Source organism: Nicotiana attenuata, unplaced genomic scaffold (assembly GCF_001879085.1).
Source record: "Nicotiana attenuata strain UT unplaced genomic scaffold, NIATTr2, whole genome shotgun sequence".
Taxonomy (NCBI): domain Eukaryota; kingdom Viridiplantae; phylum Streptophyta; class Magnoliopsida; order Solanales; family Solanaceae; genus Nicotiana; species Nicotiana attenuata.
Genome location: NW_017670917.1, coordinates 171,842 through 188,801, shown reverse-complemented (window position 1 = coordinate 188,801; position 16,960 = coordinate 171,842).

Here is a 16,960-nt window from a genome sequence, read left to right as displayed (position 1 = left end):
AATGACAGAATATATTGTCGTATACGACTTGATTTCAATGGCATTCTCTCTTCTGACTACTCGATTGAATGATATGAATTTGCTATCATACAGTTCAACGGTTTGGCATGGCTTTTCTTGGGTGTTCCCACCAGCAACTCACTACTTTACAAAGAGGTAATGTTCAAGCATACTCAGTAATCCTTGATTCTCCACTGTGCACTTTGCTGATTAAAATTTACAACTATGGGAATTTTCTTGATGTTGTATTGTAGGAATTCGAGAAAATGAAAGGAGAAAGACAGAATCTGGAGAGAAGAGGGGAGAGAGAAGAGAAAAAAGGGTTTGTTGTTGTTGTGATAATTAAATTCTGTTGGTGTTAATGCATTTTAATACTAAAATTATAATATTAAAGTGCATTATTTCTTGTGAGATAGTGGTTATAAATTGCCAATAAAGCGGTCATTACTTTGGTGTAACTCATTAAACCACTAATGCCATGATCTACCACTAATTATCAACTAAAGATTAAATTTTGTAACCACCAACCATGATCTACAATTTTATTATCCCACTACCTTATTATTTATTACATGTAAGAGATTCTACACCTATAAATAGTGGTATTTTTTTTGTGTTTGAAATGGAAAAAATATGGTAATTGTGTATGAAAAAGGTGAAAAAAGTGAAGTTGATTAGAGAAAAGAGAGTTAAGAGAAGGAAAATGTGACGACCCAACCTGTCGTCTCATGTATTACAGCCCCGTTTCCCCCATTCATTGCTCTTTCATGTTTTATTATCAGCAACGGGTGAGTTAGAGTTTAATTGAATTGGTTTGGATAGGAAATGAGACACTTAGTCTCTTTAAGGAAGGTTTGGTTTGGAAAAGTCAACCGAACGTTGACTTATTAGTTAGAAGGCTCGGATGTGAACTCCGGTGATTCGGTTAGCTTCGGGAGGTGATTGGTGACTTAGGAGTGCGATCGGAAGTGATTTTGGAGGTCCGGAGTAGAATTAGGCTTGAATTGGCAAGTTGGCATTTTGGCGAATTCCGGTGGATAGGTGGGATTTTGATCCTAGGGTCGGAATGGAATTCCGAGAGTTGCAGTAGCTCCGTTAGGTGATTTTGGATATGTGTGCAAAAATTTCAGGTCATTCGGACGTCGTTTGATTGGCTTTGTGATCGAATGCGTAATTCGGAAGTTTTTAAGAAACTTAGGCTTGAATCCGATGTGAAATAATGATTTTAGTATTGTTTGATGTGTTTTGATGATTGGAACAAGTTCGTATGATGTTTTGGGGTAGGTTGGTATTTTTGGTTGAGGTCCCAGGGGCCTCGGGGTGATTCCGGGTGATCAACGGAAGGATTTTTGGACTTTGAGTGTTGCAGAAAATGCACAGCTGTTGCAGGCCACTTTTGGCCTTCGCGTTCGCGGGGGTGCCCATCGCATTCGCGTAGTTGTGATTTCTGGGTCATCGCGTTCGCGATCGTGGCCTCGCGTTCGCGTAGAAGGGCCTGGTGACCCTGCCTAGTTTGTTCATCGCGTTCGCGATGAGGGAGTCACGTTCGCGTAAGAGGACGTCCTGTGCATCGCGTTCACGTTTGGAGTATCGCGTTCGCGTAGGAGATTAAGCTGGACCATCGCGTTCGCGTGAGGGTCGACGCGTTCACGTAGGGTATCATTTGGTCAAAGGAAAAATTTGCCTTCGCGAACGCGGGGTGTTGACCGCGTTCGCGTAGAAGAAAAGCTGGGCGATATAAGGGTTTAATTATGATATTTCATCCGCGACTCATTCATAGTTTCCTCCATTTTTGAACCACCTCAAGAGCTTTTTGGTGGAAATTGAAGAGAGTTTTGACGGGAATTGATTGGAGGTAAGTCTCGTGACCTAGAAACGCTATTTTATTGAAGAATCAACCTTTAATTCTTGGAAAATTGGGTATAAATTTGAAGAACTAGGGCTTGGGTTTTGAAATAAAAATTTGGGATTTGAAGGGGCATTTGAACTCCGATTTTGGTAAATTTTATATGTACGGACTCGTGGCGAGACGAGGAATCCGGTAATGTAAATTTCGTAATTTTTCGAGAAGTGGGCCCGGGGCTCGGGTTTTGCCAACTTCGTGAATTTTGGTGTTTTTCGAGTCTTTTCGATTGGGTTATGTTTCTTTAGCCTATTGTAATGTATTCGTTGTGGTTTTAATCAGATTCGGCATGCGAAGAGGTTGATTCGAAAGATAAAGGCATCGCGAGCTAGACTTGTGGCCGGCTTGAGGTGGGTAATAGATGTAGATGATGACCTGAGGGTTTGAAACCCCGGTATATCACATTGCGACGCTATATTGAGGCGAGACACGTACTCTATGACGAGTGCGGGGTCGATTGTGACTGGGGATTGTGACCTAGTCCGTTCCGAATTATGTTCGTACTGCGTTCTTGACTAGAAATTGTTTGGTAATTATCCTACTTGGAGTTCATGAATTGTTTGGGGCTTTGTGCCTATCATGTGCATCCTTCAGGGATCCTTATCACTGCTTCCATGATGCTTAGCATATTTCATGATATCAGTCCTGAGTTAGACACTGCCTCGAAATGGTTAGTAAATAAATAAAGGTTTAAACACTTAGCTCTAAAATTCCTAATAATTGAAACTAAAATGAATAGTTTGACTGTGCCCGATTGGCTTGCATGCATATATATACCTGGACTGAGTGTGGATCGGGCTGCACGCCGCAGCGAATGTTACGATGATATTGCGCTTGGGCTGTAGGAGCCCCTCCGGAGTCTGAACCCCCACAGTGAGCGCGGGTACCCAAAATGGATCGGGCTGCGCCGCAGCGGTCATGTGCATTGCATTGCATTCATGCATTTATACCTATTTGTCTTATTTGTCCTGGTATTGTTGTTGTTCCACCGTTTTATGTGCTGAATCGCTGATTATAGCTTTATATTGTAATATTCCGGGATTTCTTACTTTCAGCCATTATATATGTTTATTACTCACTGAGTTGGAAGTACTCACTTTACTCCCTGCACCATGTGTGCAGATTCAGGTGCTCCGGAGACTTAGTGGAGCTGTTTGCCGTTTTCGTGAAGTTTATTTTCAGGAGTTGTTGAGGTAGCTGCCTGACGTCCGCATGACCCGACTCCTCCCCTTTATTTCATTTGTCTTTCCATATCCTAGACTTCTTTATTACTATGGATATATTACTCTGTTACATCTAGAGGCTCTAGACTCGTGACTCCGGATCTATTGGGGAATGTTTGGATATTCGTTATTATATTCCGTACTATTTTATTTAGATTCGGATTGGAACTTTGATAATTGCTATTTTAATCGTATTAATTGTTAACGGATTGCGTTTTTGGGTTGAGAGTATTTAATTGGTCGGGCTTGCCTAGCATCAGTGTTGGGCGCCATCACGGCCGGGATTGGGGTCGTGGCAGAAAAAATCTAAGTCTCCAACATATTCTCTACAAAAGAGAATATTATTTCTGTTGCAGGAAGGTGTTCATTTTGGTAGAGCTTTGGACTGAACAACTTATCCAGAGTTTGTTCGAGTCATACAACGTTGTCGGGCTGTTATATCCTGGAGGGGACAAGTCAAGAGTATTATTGTTGGACTGGTGAAGATGCTACCGCAGTGGGCTTGAATCTCCTTAAAAAGAACGAGATATCTGCGCCTCAGCCTGCAGAATATTTATTTATTTATTTTCATCTTATTTTTCAATTGTAATTAGTTGTATTTTCACCGACAAAATCCAATTAAAAGGTTCGTATGCTTATTTTACTTGTTCAAAGGTAATATAATGGGGGTAAAATGTTGCCATTGTGTTATGCTAATCATCACTTAGCAACTACTTTTTTTTCATAAGTTTTGCTAACTTACAATATGGCTGCAAAATTTTAGTAGTGTACTCATTCTTCTTTTCCATAAAACGTCCAAATCAACACCTTAATTAAGAACACGTTTAATAGAGGGATTAACGGTGGTTTTCCTAATTTCCTAGTGATGCTACACAAGCATATTTAATCGGTTAAGTCTAAATTTTGGAGTCGGCTTTGCAAACTGTACAAGTAATTGATACCTCTGGAATAGTTTTTCATTTTTTTTAATAATTTTTTTATTTCACTTCTATTTGGAAACAATATTGTCCATTCGTGTCCATTTGCGAATGGACCTAATTATTTTGCTTATAAATGTCAATGAGTAACGACCTAAAATAATCTATATATCTATATCTATACTATATTAAAAGCATGAAGGCCCTTAGCAAAATATCGTTCGTTTTTTTTACCCTCAAAAAATAAGATTTACATTAGACAAAAAAGTCTTTTAGTTATTTTTCTAATATTTAGCAACTATAATCTTTACTATTAAATCTATTTACTTATTTAAATTATGTAAGAATTCTAAATATTTCAGAATTTGAAATCAACTAAACTTTTCCATATTAAACTTTTACTTATTCCAACTATGCACAAACGCGCTTTCGCTTAAGTATTCTCATACCAAATAGAAAATTTTCACTCTTTCTTCTTGAAGGCCGTTTCCATTTGAAATGCTTGGACTAAAATAAATTAAAAGATAAATTAAAATTAAAGAATTTATTTAATTACCAATAAAAGAAAGTAGACAGTACTTTTCGATGGAAAGGAATATATTTTACTCCATAATAGTCTGAAGGTTTACCTTTTTTTTTTAAGTATAATAATCAAGTAACATGATGTCTTATTTATTGAATCCAAACAGACGATATATTATTTTTAATTGTTAATGATTATGTAAAGTCAATCAAGATATTATCACAGTTTGAAGACGTGCATATCGAAATTGTTTTCAACTGTTTTCTTACTTATCTCTTAATTAAAATTAAGAAAATAATTTAAGAGGAAGAAGTTTAGCATTTTGATACCAAATATTCAAATGTGATAAAACATTAGAATAATTGCGGTAATTTTTTTTTAATATCTATAACTTTCAAATAATAAAATTTTATTTATTATGTCTTTTCTTACTCAAACTATGCAGGATATCATAATATTTAAAATTCCAAAGTCAATTAAAAGTTTACCTTACTAAATTATTCTCTTTAATTTGTAACAATAAATTTTTGACAAATATCTATATCAACATTACGATTGTGACAACGCCAATTCAAGTTATAAGAGAGAACATTAATCTTCTTTTTAATTAAGTAAGATTCAATCAGTTGAACTCAAGTACCATGTCAGTATAATATTACTAACAAATAATTTTAATTAATTAACTGTAATTTTATATCGTAACTCAATAAAATATCTTAAAATATGTATACATAAAAATAAATATTTTAAAAACTATTGTAATGATTATATGTACCCATCAAAATCTCCATAAAATATTAATAAAATTTTATACCTTTTGAGAATTATATTACACTACAAAATACTTCATGTTAGATAAAATAGTAATCAACGTTAATTCTCTACCTTAATCTTTTTGACAATCATTGTTTTCTTTCAAGAAAAAACTTAGTTAGATATAGACATTACCTATCCAATTGAATTTTTTGGTACGATAACTAAATCTAATAAAATATCTCGTTGTTTTCCGTATTTTTCAATTTGAGTTTCACTAGAAATAAGATGAAATTCATACTATTAGGTATTTAAACTAACATAATTAATTTTTAAGAGCATGGTGAATATAGTATTGTTGCAATAATATTTGAATACAAGTCGACATATTATTCAACTACTAAAGCAAAATGCATAACTCATATTGTTAAAGTTATGATAAGACATTGAAATACTTTTTTTTATTACGTCGGGTAAATATGATAATATTTATCTTTTTTAAGAGCTTGCTATTTTTAAAAAAAATTATTTTATAATTCAGTCACATAGTTTAACAATATTTATGTGATTTTAAAATCATTTTACATTGGACAAAATAGTAATATTATTATTTTCCTAATATATAGGATTCTAAGATCCTATAATTTTAGTTATTAAATCTTTCCTTATTTGAATTATGTAAGAACGAATTCCTAATACTTAGGAACTTGTATGTGAATCTTACCTTATATAAATTAGTAAAAAATAGATTAACCCACAAAATCGTATATTTAATGCAAAAGCATTATAACAATGAACCACAAGAATTTCTTAAAATTTATATCTAAATAATAAGGTTTAAAGCATATCGGCCACCTTGAGATGGTAATATATTTATTCCGACCTTGATATGGTAATGGAATTCACCATTTTCTACTTTGAAACTGTCTTTAAGCACAATTTCACAATTTTTAAAAATTAAATTATTAAAAAAATTTAAACTAGATCTCTTCAATTATAGTTCAATATTTTTCTTTCATCAATATAATATCTGATTAAATTAACACATTAAGTTATGTACGAGTCGATATAGTCTTCTAAAATGAACTTAAGAATATACAATTTTCCAAAAAACAAAATCTTAAATGTTTAATAATTATAGTTTCTTGCTTAAACTTTAAAAGAAGCATGATAACTTGTGAAATGAAGTAATTACATTATAATTGGAATTAATTTTATGTTATATATTTACGAAGATGATTGAACACTTATAGAATAGATTTTCTTCTTCTTATTGAATAACTAAATAGGATAAATAATTATCATTTAAGGAACTTAATTATACTTTTTATTTTATTTTATTTATAACTAAATTACAAGTTTAATGTAATATTTTTATATTCTTATAAAAATAAATTTTATTTGAACAGTGTAGAAAGTTTTAGCATTCACAATACTTTAAATAATTAAATTTTAATTACCTTATATCATTATTTTCATATTTGAACGACACATAATTGTTATCCCTTTCATGTTACAATTAAATATCGAAAACTTGGAATGAGCTAATATTAGGAATTTGAATCAACAAAAAATAAATTAGTTCTTTTAATGTTTAGGACAAATAGTTAAGTCAAAAAATCCAATTCAATTATTTGTTAAATTCATCGTATAATTAAAATTATTTTTCAAGTTGACAAAACTCTTAGGATGCCTAAATTTGTTTGCATAAGAATAGTATTTGGGATGAAAAAAATAAAACAAGATAGAAAACTTAACATGGAAATTTGTATGGATAAGCCTTTTCAACTAAAGCTATATACTATATTTTAAGGAGTATAAAATTATTTTTATTATATAATACAAGCATACTATATTTAATAATAAAACATAATTTTCTGAAAGACCCTACATTCACTGACTTAGGTACACGCGCAAAGCGCGTATCCTAAGACTAGTTATATTAAAAGTACGAAGGTCCCTAGCGAAATGTCGTTTGTCTCTTTTACCCCTTTAAAATAGAATTCACAATGTACAAAATAGTCACATAATTATTTTCTAATATTTACACTTTGAAATTAACTAAAATATTGTTCATTAGCATTTTCCTTATTTGATTTTTCACGTTAGAAGTCCTAATAATTAGGACACAAAAATCAAGTAAGATTTACCTTCTATAAAGTATTTACCTTTTAAATTAATGAGCTTTATTTTGCCGTAATTCTAAATTGAGAATATTGCTTCTCTATAGGTATTTGTTCATTTTTATTTTATATTTGATATTAAATTTTATGTTAAATATCTTTCTCAATAACAACAAAAGATATTTAAAAAGTACAAAAATATAGAAAGTTAGTTTCTCTTCTTTTAAGAAAGAACAACGACGATAAAACAATGTGTAATTTTTGTCTTCTTACCAGTTTTGCCGCTTTATTTTCCTTTCAAACAAAAGTATTTGATACTCTTAAAATTTTAATTGGTAAGTTTTCATTTAACAACTAAAAAAAACTATTTGACTTGGTTAAATTATATTTGTCAGTTAAAATGTAGACAAATTTATCTGAAAAAGAAAAAATATACAGTTAAAATACATAATTGATGCATCTAAAAGATATATAAAATAAAATAGTAGATAGTTTGTACTGCATTATTTTGTTTAAAACTTTTCTTTGACTAAAAATAATGGAGCTTTAAGCAAGTATATTTACATAGTTTTCTCCCAAAAATAAATACACAGTTCAAATAAATAGTTAAAGGAAAAATAAAAATGAAGTATACAACTGCAACTTCATTATTTTTTATTGTACCTATTTTATTAGGCAAAACAAAAATATTGGAGCTCGAGCCAACTTTTATTTACTAATTTGACTCGAAAATAAAAATACAAAATTAAAATAAATAGCTATTTGTCTAGGAAAAAATAATAAAAAATACACTGTTGGTATTCCATTATTTTGGATAAAACTTTTTTTTATTTGGCTAAAATGATAGAGTTTGAGTTAAGATTTTTTACAAATTTGACCCAAAAAAACACACAGTTGAATCATAGCCATTTTTTCCGAATAAAAAATTTTGAAAATGCAAAATGAGGATAAGATATGCATTGTATATTAAGAAGAAGCAAGAATAAATACACAATTCATAACAATAAGTATTGTATATGATTATGTGATAATTGACGAGAAATACTCTATCTGAAAATTAATTTTTTTATTGTTCCCACTCTCACACGCCTAAATGAGAGTGTGTCAATGCTCTTTACCATGTCAACAACCCGGGGATATCAAATATCAAATAATAAAGTTTAGGTGAGTAACTAAGACTACGAACAAATTAGGTTTGTAACTAACAATCTTTGCCGAAATTAAGATTTTCTTAACATAAATTTCATGTTTTGCTCATAATTAATATATCTTTTCAGAATCTAATAACATTAGGAAATCTCATTCCAAAAAAAAAAAAAGAAACTTTTAGATGCACAGATATGTATTTGGACAGAGAAAGAAAGCCACTTATGAAACAAAGAAAGAGTAGATTAATCAAAATATAAGAACTGAATCCAATACATTTGCAATAGCATTTTCTTAATCTATTGAAAATAATTACTTTTGTATTTCTTATTGGTTAAGGAAATAAAATAATTGCGTTTTGGTCGTGAGAAAAAAAATGTCTTTTATCAATTTTTTGTGAATGAGATGATTAAGGACTTATAAGTGGAGTTTTTTATTTTATTGAGTTACCTAAATAGAATCAACACTCATTAATTTTAGAGACTTATATTTTTGTTAACATTAATTTTATAACTCAAGAAAATTTTTAATATAATATTTATTTAATTTTCAAAGTTTTATATTTATTGAGATAAAATACATGCGCAATGCGCGTACCCTAAGACTAGTTATCTTAATATTAGGGATAACTTATCGAACATGAGTTGTTTATACAGTAAATATATAATTATAACCGGATTCACAATCTAATATTTATATATATTTAATAAATTTCTAATAGAAATACATTATCTACACAAAAGTTACTGAGTTCCCGAAAATTGTATACAATGCTCTCAATCCGCCACTGGCTATAAATATCTGCAAGTTTTTCTTCAGGATATATATTATAGTTTAATTTCTATGAAGTGTAATTACATCACAAGTTAGAAAATGAAAGAAGAAATGTTATTATTATAAATTATTGTATGCTTTTCCTTGAATACTAGTGTTAGGGCGCATTGCGCGTGTACCCTATCTCGATGAGTAAAAATTTCTTCAAAAAATTACATAAAATGTTATTTTAAAAATTGAACTTGAGTTATGAAAAACTATAAGTATTGATCTTAGATAGCTAACAGAGTCAAGCGTGTATCACTCCCAATACCACCAAGCAGAAACTGAACTTGAAATTTCTTCGATAGAGGGCTAGGCTGAGCCAACTGTTTTAAGTTCAGGAACAAAACTATGAATCTACCATCCATGGAGGTTCTTAGTCATTATTAAGGTCTTTGGACGAAAAATCCTACACCGCGTCCTAAAAACCAAATTACAACAACTATGAACCCAACCGAGCAGCTAATTCTCATAGACCTAGGCTGGAACTTCTTCATAGTCAAATTTGCAAAAGACAAAAATATGACAAATGCACTACACGGAGGACCTTGGTTCATCATGAGCCATTTCCTTTCCATCAGGAATTGGGAACCAAAATTTATGCCGGCGAACTCCCAAATTCAAGCCACAGCCATATGGATATGGCTACCGCAATACCTACCGAATACGACAGGGAAATCTCAGAAAAAGTGGGGAAGAAGATAGGCAAACTCCTGAAGATAGATACGTGCACCTCCGCCGCTCTAATAGACAGATATGCAGGAATCAATATCCAAGTGCTTATTGAGGTACTTCTCCAAATAGCCGTGGTAATTGGAGACCACAGACAACCAATTGAGTAAGAGGAAGAGGGTACACTATGTAAGGGGTGTGGGAGAATTGGTCACTGATGTTCTAAACGTCAATACCACACAAGAGGGGGGGTGATTTGTGTGGTACCCAATTTTTGCTCTAGAAGAACCTGGTTCTTCTAGGTGTACTAACTACTAATGTTTGCGGAATAATAAGCACATAAAATAAAGAACACAGAGATTTTTACATGGAAAACACCAGGCTCAAAAGGTGAAAAAACCACGACCTACTACTCAGTAGGATTTTTCCAAACTTCCACTAAAATCACTGAGCCAAAACAGCATTTACAAAACTCTTTATAAACCTAAGGATTAACTCTAATCCCATTGTAGCACACAGCCTCAACTGTTGCGACAACTTCAAGTTAGCATATAACTTGAACACTCTAAGTACCTAATACAATTGCTTCTATGAAAGCTGAAAGGTGCAAGTTTAAATCACCTACTACAATTGAACTAGAAATAAAGAAAGACACGATGGAATTTGTTCTTCTATCTCGTTCAAGTAGCTTCAGGAGTGCACACTCAAATTTCACATAAATTGCTTGCAAAATTGCCTTGCTCTTGCTCTCAATTTAGTATAACTTCTGCGTTTGTGCAATCCCTATAAAAGAGAACAATCACTGTTATTTGATAGGTTAGTAATTAGAGTTTGATTGCGACTCAAATGCTCATCTTCCATCGAAGTTGATTCCTTGAACATCACAAACTCCAACACTATCTTTTATCCGGATTGTGTTCTCTTCTCATAAGGAGACTTTCTCCCCTTACCCAATATGCAACCTTTTCGATCAGATCAGGAGATATTGTTGCTTAATCAATGGGACTTATCTCCTTCACGTACATCTCACATCTGTAGGTTGATCATGACTGTGCTTCACATGATGGACATGGTCCATGACTGAGTTCATTTGTCATTCTTCAAAACTTCACCTGTTCTTGGGCCAACAAATTCCCCCTTTTTTTATGATGACAAACTCTGTGCTTTTTACTGATTCGAAGCCTGTAAGAACTCAGCTTAGCCATCAACACTAATTTAGAAAATTCACTTATCATTAAGGACCAGGTTAATTAGGTTATAAACATCACTTATTTCAGAATATGTAAAGCACAATATCTCTTCCCCCTTTTGGCGTCATCGAAAAGTTGCATACACAATGTGAATCCCAGATTTTAATAAATACTCATGGCCACAGGGGCAACGGCAAGTGCAATCATGGTAATATCATCAGTAATCAACAAACATATTTAAACTATCAAGGTCAGAATAATCATAGAACAAGAGAAAACAACAATTGTCATTGATAGTGATATGTTGCCATTAACAATCCACAAAAAGAAAGAAAAATATTCAAACCATGAGCAAAACCAGAAAAAATCCTAATCTGGGTCACTAGGGGTCACTGGGGTACTAGACAAGTTCAGGAAATAAGTGCTAGGAGTCCTAAGGCTTGGAGGAACTGGGAGGTTGAGTTTGGAGAAGATTCAGCATGTTCTGAAGAATTCTATCATTCTTCTCCTTTTCTTTGGCAAGCTAAGTTCTAAGGCCATCCCTCTCAGTTTCCAATTCAACCACACGAGCCTTGAGCCTAGCAATTTCAGCATCCTTAGCTCCACATTCCTGAACCAAAGTTCTAACTTTGCTATTGATGGGTGTCTTCAGAGATGAACCAGGTTCAACTGGAATGGCATTGACTGGATAATCACAGGCCAGAAGAGTTTTGATGCCAAAGTATTCCTTGCTCGAGGCCATTTCCCATTTCTTCAAGGGCACATTTAGCCTGTCCAGAACTGTGGTCAGTATGAAGCCATATGGAGTATAAACCTCCTCACCCTCTCTCTCTCGGTGGGAAGTATAAGAAGAGCATGACGGGCCAAATCAACAAATCTGGTCTCGTACTGAGTGACGGTTATAGAACCCTGCTGAAGGCGCTCGAACTACCTCCGATAGTCCTCTCTTTAAGTGATAGGAATATACTTCTCCAAGAATAGCTGAAAGAATTGGTCCCAAGTAAGAGCTGGCGACCCAGCTGGTCTGGACAAACAATAATCCCTCCACCATTTCTTGGCGGAACCTGACAGACAAAAAGTAGTAAAGTCGACCCCATTGGTCTCTGATATCCCCATGTTCCGTAACACCTCGTGACAACTGTCTAAATAGTCCTGGGGATCCTCTGATGATGTATCACCGTAGGTGTGACGACCTAAAGGGTCATCACCTGTTTTCTCTCTCCTTTCGTGCTTCCGAGGCCTTGAAAACCTCATTTTAAGTTGCCTCGATTTACGTGCGCAGTCCGAGCGCGTAGCCGGAAAGCTTATATGTGAAATTTTGTGAAAAATGCTAAATTTTGGTGCTAAAATGAATAAATTTGACTTCTGTCAACATTTTGGGTAAACGGATCCGGACCCGTGATTTGACGATCCCGGAGGGTCCGTAGGAAAATATGGGACTCGGGCGTATGCCCGGAATCCAAATCCGAGGTCCCGAGCCCGAGAAATGAATTTTTAAAAGAAACTGTTTTTCTGAAATTGTTAAGGAAATTTGAAATGAAAATTGACTAGAACGTGTTGGTATCGGGCCCGTATTTTGGTTTCGGCGCCCGGTAAAGGTCTTATATGTGTTTTAAGATGTTTCTGTGAAATTTGGTTGAAATCGGACGTCATGTGACGTGTTCCAGACTTAAATCTCAAAAATTGAAAATTTATGAATTTTGAAGAAAAATTAGTGATTTTGAGGTTTGATTCCTCGTTTCTGATGTTATTTTGGCGATTTGATCGCACGGTTGAGTTCGTAGGATGTTGTTGAGTTAGTGTATGTGTTTGGTTAGGAGCCCCGAGGGCTCGGGAGTGTTTCGAAGGTGTTCCGGGGTGATTTTGAACTTAGAAAAAGTTGCAGAAAACTCAGTTCTGGTGTTCTGATATTCAGTGCTATGCGATCGCATAGGCCTTCCGCGATCGCATAGGGTTAAAATCCCAGGTACCCTGTTTGCTCAATGCGATCGCATATACTCTCCCGCGATCGTGTAGAGTAGCCACTCTGCGCTCAATGCGATCGCATTACCTTTCCGCGATCGCAATGTGTAAAAGCCAAAAATCCGGAACGAAGCCTGTTTTCTTCTACGCGTTCGCAATACCCACTCTGCGATCACATTGACAACCGTTCCTATCCCTATGCGATCGCAATCCCTTCCCGTGATCGCATAGAACAAAATTTGCCCAGTTATATTTAATTCCCAAAACAGTGTAGTCGCGGACCATTCACAAAAACACCCGAGTTTCATCTTCTCCAAGGTCCTTAGGCATCCATTGAAGCTCCCTTTCATCAAGACCACTTGGGTTAGTAAATTCCAACGTGTTTTCTTCATTTTCCATCATTAATTATTGAATTCCTAAGCTTAAATCATGTAGTTTAGGGTGGAAATTGGGGAAATTGGGTAGAATTAGGGCTTTTCAATTTTTCTTGATTTAGACCTCGTTTTGGGGTCGAATTTGAAAACAAATTATATATTCGTGCTCGTGGGGGAATGGGTGATATGAATTTGCTCCGAACCTCGTGTTTTGACCAAGCGGGCCCGGGGTCGATTTTTGGAATGTTGGGAAGAAAGCTTAGAAATCTAAAATTAGGAATTGGGTTTGATTTGTTTAGCATATATTGATACTGTGGAATCATTATTGTATAGATTTGATTGAGTGGGAGCCGAGTTTGAGAGGAAAAGCGGTAATTGAGGATTGAATTGGCCGTGGAAGTTTGAGGTAAGTGTTTGGCCTAACCTTAGCTTGAGGGAATAGGAGTTGAGTCTTGTTTGCTACTAGCTAATTGTCAAGTACGGTGTATAAGGCATGGTGACGAGTATCTATACATTGGTGTCTAGCATGACCGCGAGTCCTTAAAATGCGATTATCATGATTTGTTGAAATTTCCATGCTTAATTGAGGATTCCTATATATTGTAAAGAACGTATGAAAGACATTATGATTATTTGACTCTCCGGAGCATTGGCTCGAATGATGAAGTGAATTATAAAGTAAGATACGAAAGAAAGAGATGGCTATTGGTTATTCCCTTGCCGGGTCATTTTGTTGGTTGTTGTTTTTCTCCCTTGCCGGGATATTGAGTTTATTGATATTGTTCCCTTGCCGGGATCTAACTGCTTTATTGTATTCCCTTGCCGGGATTTTCTGCCATTGTTTGTTTACTTCTTTGCCCCGTAAGTCTGACTGTTGTTTGGATGAGAAACAATGATATTTGAGGGTCGGGTTGCACGCCGCAACAATGATATTTGAGGGTCGGGTTGCAAGCCGCAACAATGCTATTTATGGATCGGGTTGCGCGCCGCAACAATGATATTTGAGGGTCGGGTTGCACGCCGCAACAATGCTATTTCTGGATTGGGTTGCGCGCCGCAACAATGATATTTGAGGGTCGGGTTGCACGCCGCAACAATGATATTTGAGGATCGGGTTGCACGCCGCAACGGTTGCTTATTCAAGGGTGTTTAGTTGGAGTATTCGTTTCTTGATTCGTTGTAAATTCTTTGGCTGCTTCTACCTTTATATTGTGTTTTCCTAATTGTAACTGTAACCTCCCCATAACATGTTCCCCCTTCCGTTGTTGATTATTTACTTCCCGTATTTCTTTCCGTCGTATGTATATATTTGAACTGCATAGGTTTATCTGGTAGTCTGGTCCTAGCCTCGTCACTACTTCGCCGAGGTTAGGCTAGGCACTTACCAGCACATAGGGTCGGTTGTGCTGATGCTACACTCTATGCTCTTTTGCACAGATACAGGTTTTGGTCAGCAGCTCCAGTAGCGTGGGTGCAGGTTTCCGGTCCAGCGAGCCACCGAGGTAGCCTTGCAGGCGTCCGCAGGCCCAGCGTCTCCCCTATCCTTATATTTGACTGTTATCTCATTGTATCCGAGACAAAACAGAGATGTTTCTTTCAGACCTTGTATTTGGTATTCTTAGATGTTCGTGAGTATGTGACTCCAGTTCTTGGGTAGAGATTCATGTTGGGAATTCCGTATTTTATTCAGTTATTTGAAATTTAAGACTTTCGCTTATGCATTTAGTTCCGTTGCCTTTATTTTAATGCTGTTGATTATTAAAAAGGAATAGGTGCTTAATGGAAAGTGATTAAGTTTGGCTTGCCTAGCTCCTACTAGTAGGCGCCATCACGACCCCCGAAGGTGGGAAATCCGGGTCGTGACAATAGGTAGTGATGAAAAGCTTGGTAAGCCTATCCAACCTCCACAAGGCATCAGAAGACATATCCGATCCATCACCGGTCTGTGCTACAACACCCGGCGGAACTACCCTAACTGGCTGAGCTGCTGGAGTCTGGAACTGGAGAGCCATCTACTCCAAAGTGTGAGTAGTGGGAGTCTGTGCTCCTCTCCCAGCCCGAGAGACGGCTGGTGCTACAGGGAATGTACCGTCCTGAGTAACACTCTTCATAAGGCCCACTAGACGGACCAAAGCATCCTAAAGTATCGGGGTAGCGATAACCCCTCTGGGACCTGAGCTGGCCCCGCTGGAATGGTCTGGGCCAGAACCTCGTCATCAAACTCTACCTGAGGTTCCGTCGCTGGTGTTTTTGCTCGAGCTCTAGGCTGAGCCCTGCCCCTGCCTCGGCCTCATCTTTTTTCCCTCTTAGGAGCTGCCACCGGGGGCTCGGGCTGCTGATCAGTTGATTAAGCGGTACGTGTTCTCTCCATCGACGAAAGAACAGAGTAGAGTGTTCAATTAGCATTGAGAGATCAAACCGCATGACAGAGATGAATAAAAGTGAAATTGTTCCTAACTCTGTATCCTCTGGGAATAAGCACAGACATCTCCGTACCGATCCCTCAGACCCTACCTAGCTTGTTCGTGAATTGTGAGACCTAGGCAACCTAGTGCTCTGATACCAACTTGTAACGACCCGAATTTTTGCACCATCGAGACCGTGATGGCGCCTAACATTGCACTTGCTAGGCAAGCCAATGTTAGAGATTTGTTCACCTTTTTCCTTTACCTTTTTATAATTAAAATTTAACAAAACTAAATCAGCAGAAATAAAAGCGGAAGTACATGATTAACTGATTATCCTTATACTATTAACAAAATCGAAATAGTTACCACCCAGAAATTGGTGTCACAACTCACGAACATTCTATGAATACTACAAGTAAGGGTTTGAAAGAAAAATACATCTGTCTCGAAGGAAAATAAAACATAAATGAGGAAAAATAGGAGGGACGCCAGGGCCCGCGGACGCCTGCAGGACTACCTTGGGTCTCCTGAATGAAGTATCAGCAACTGACCTCTCGATCAACCACTACCAGCTCAGAAATCTGCACAGAAAGTGCAGAGTGCATTATCAGTACAACCGACCCCATATACTGGTAAGTGCCGAGCCTAACCTCGACGAGGTAGTGACGAGGCTACGACAGGGTATAAATAATATATCCTGCAACAATTTATAATAAGGCAAAAAGAAAATACGGAATGAAATAGGACAGTAACTTGCATTGAATAAATACGGAATCCATTCGTTCTACAATACTCAGCTATATCCAATCCTTAAGAGAGTTTCAACACCATAATAAGGAATCTCAGCAGAAGAAGAATACATAAACAACAAATGATGCGGCGCGCATCCCGATCCTACCATATAATCAATAACAATATGGACATTCACCCTTATTACTCCTTGTTGCGGC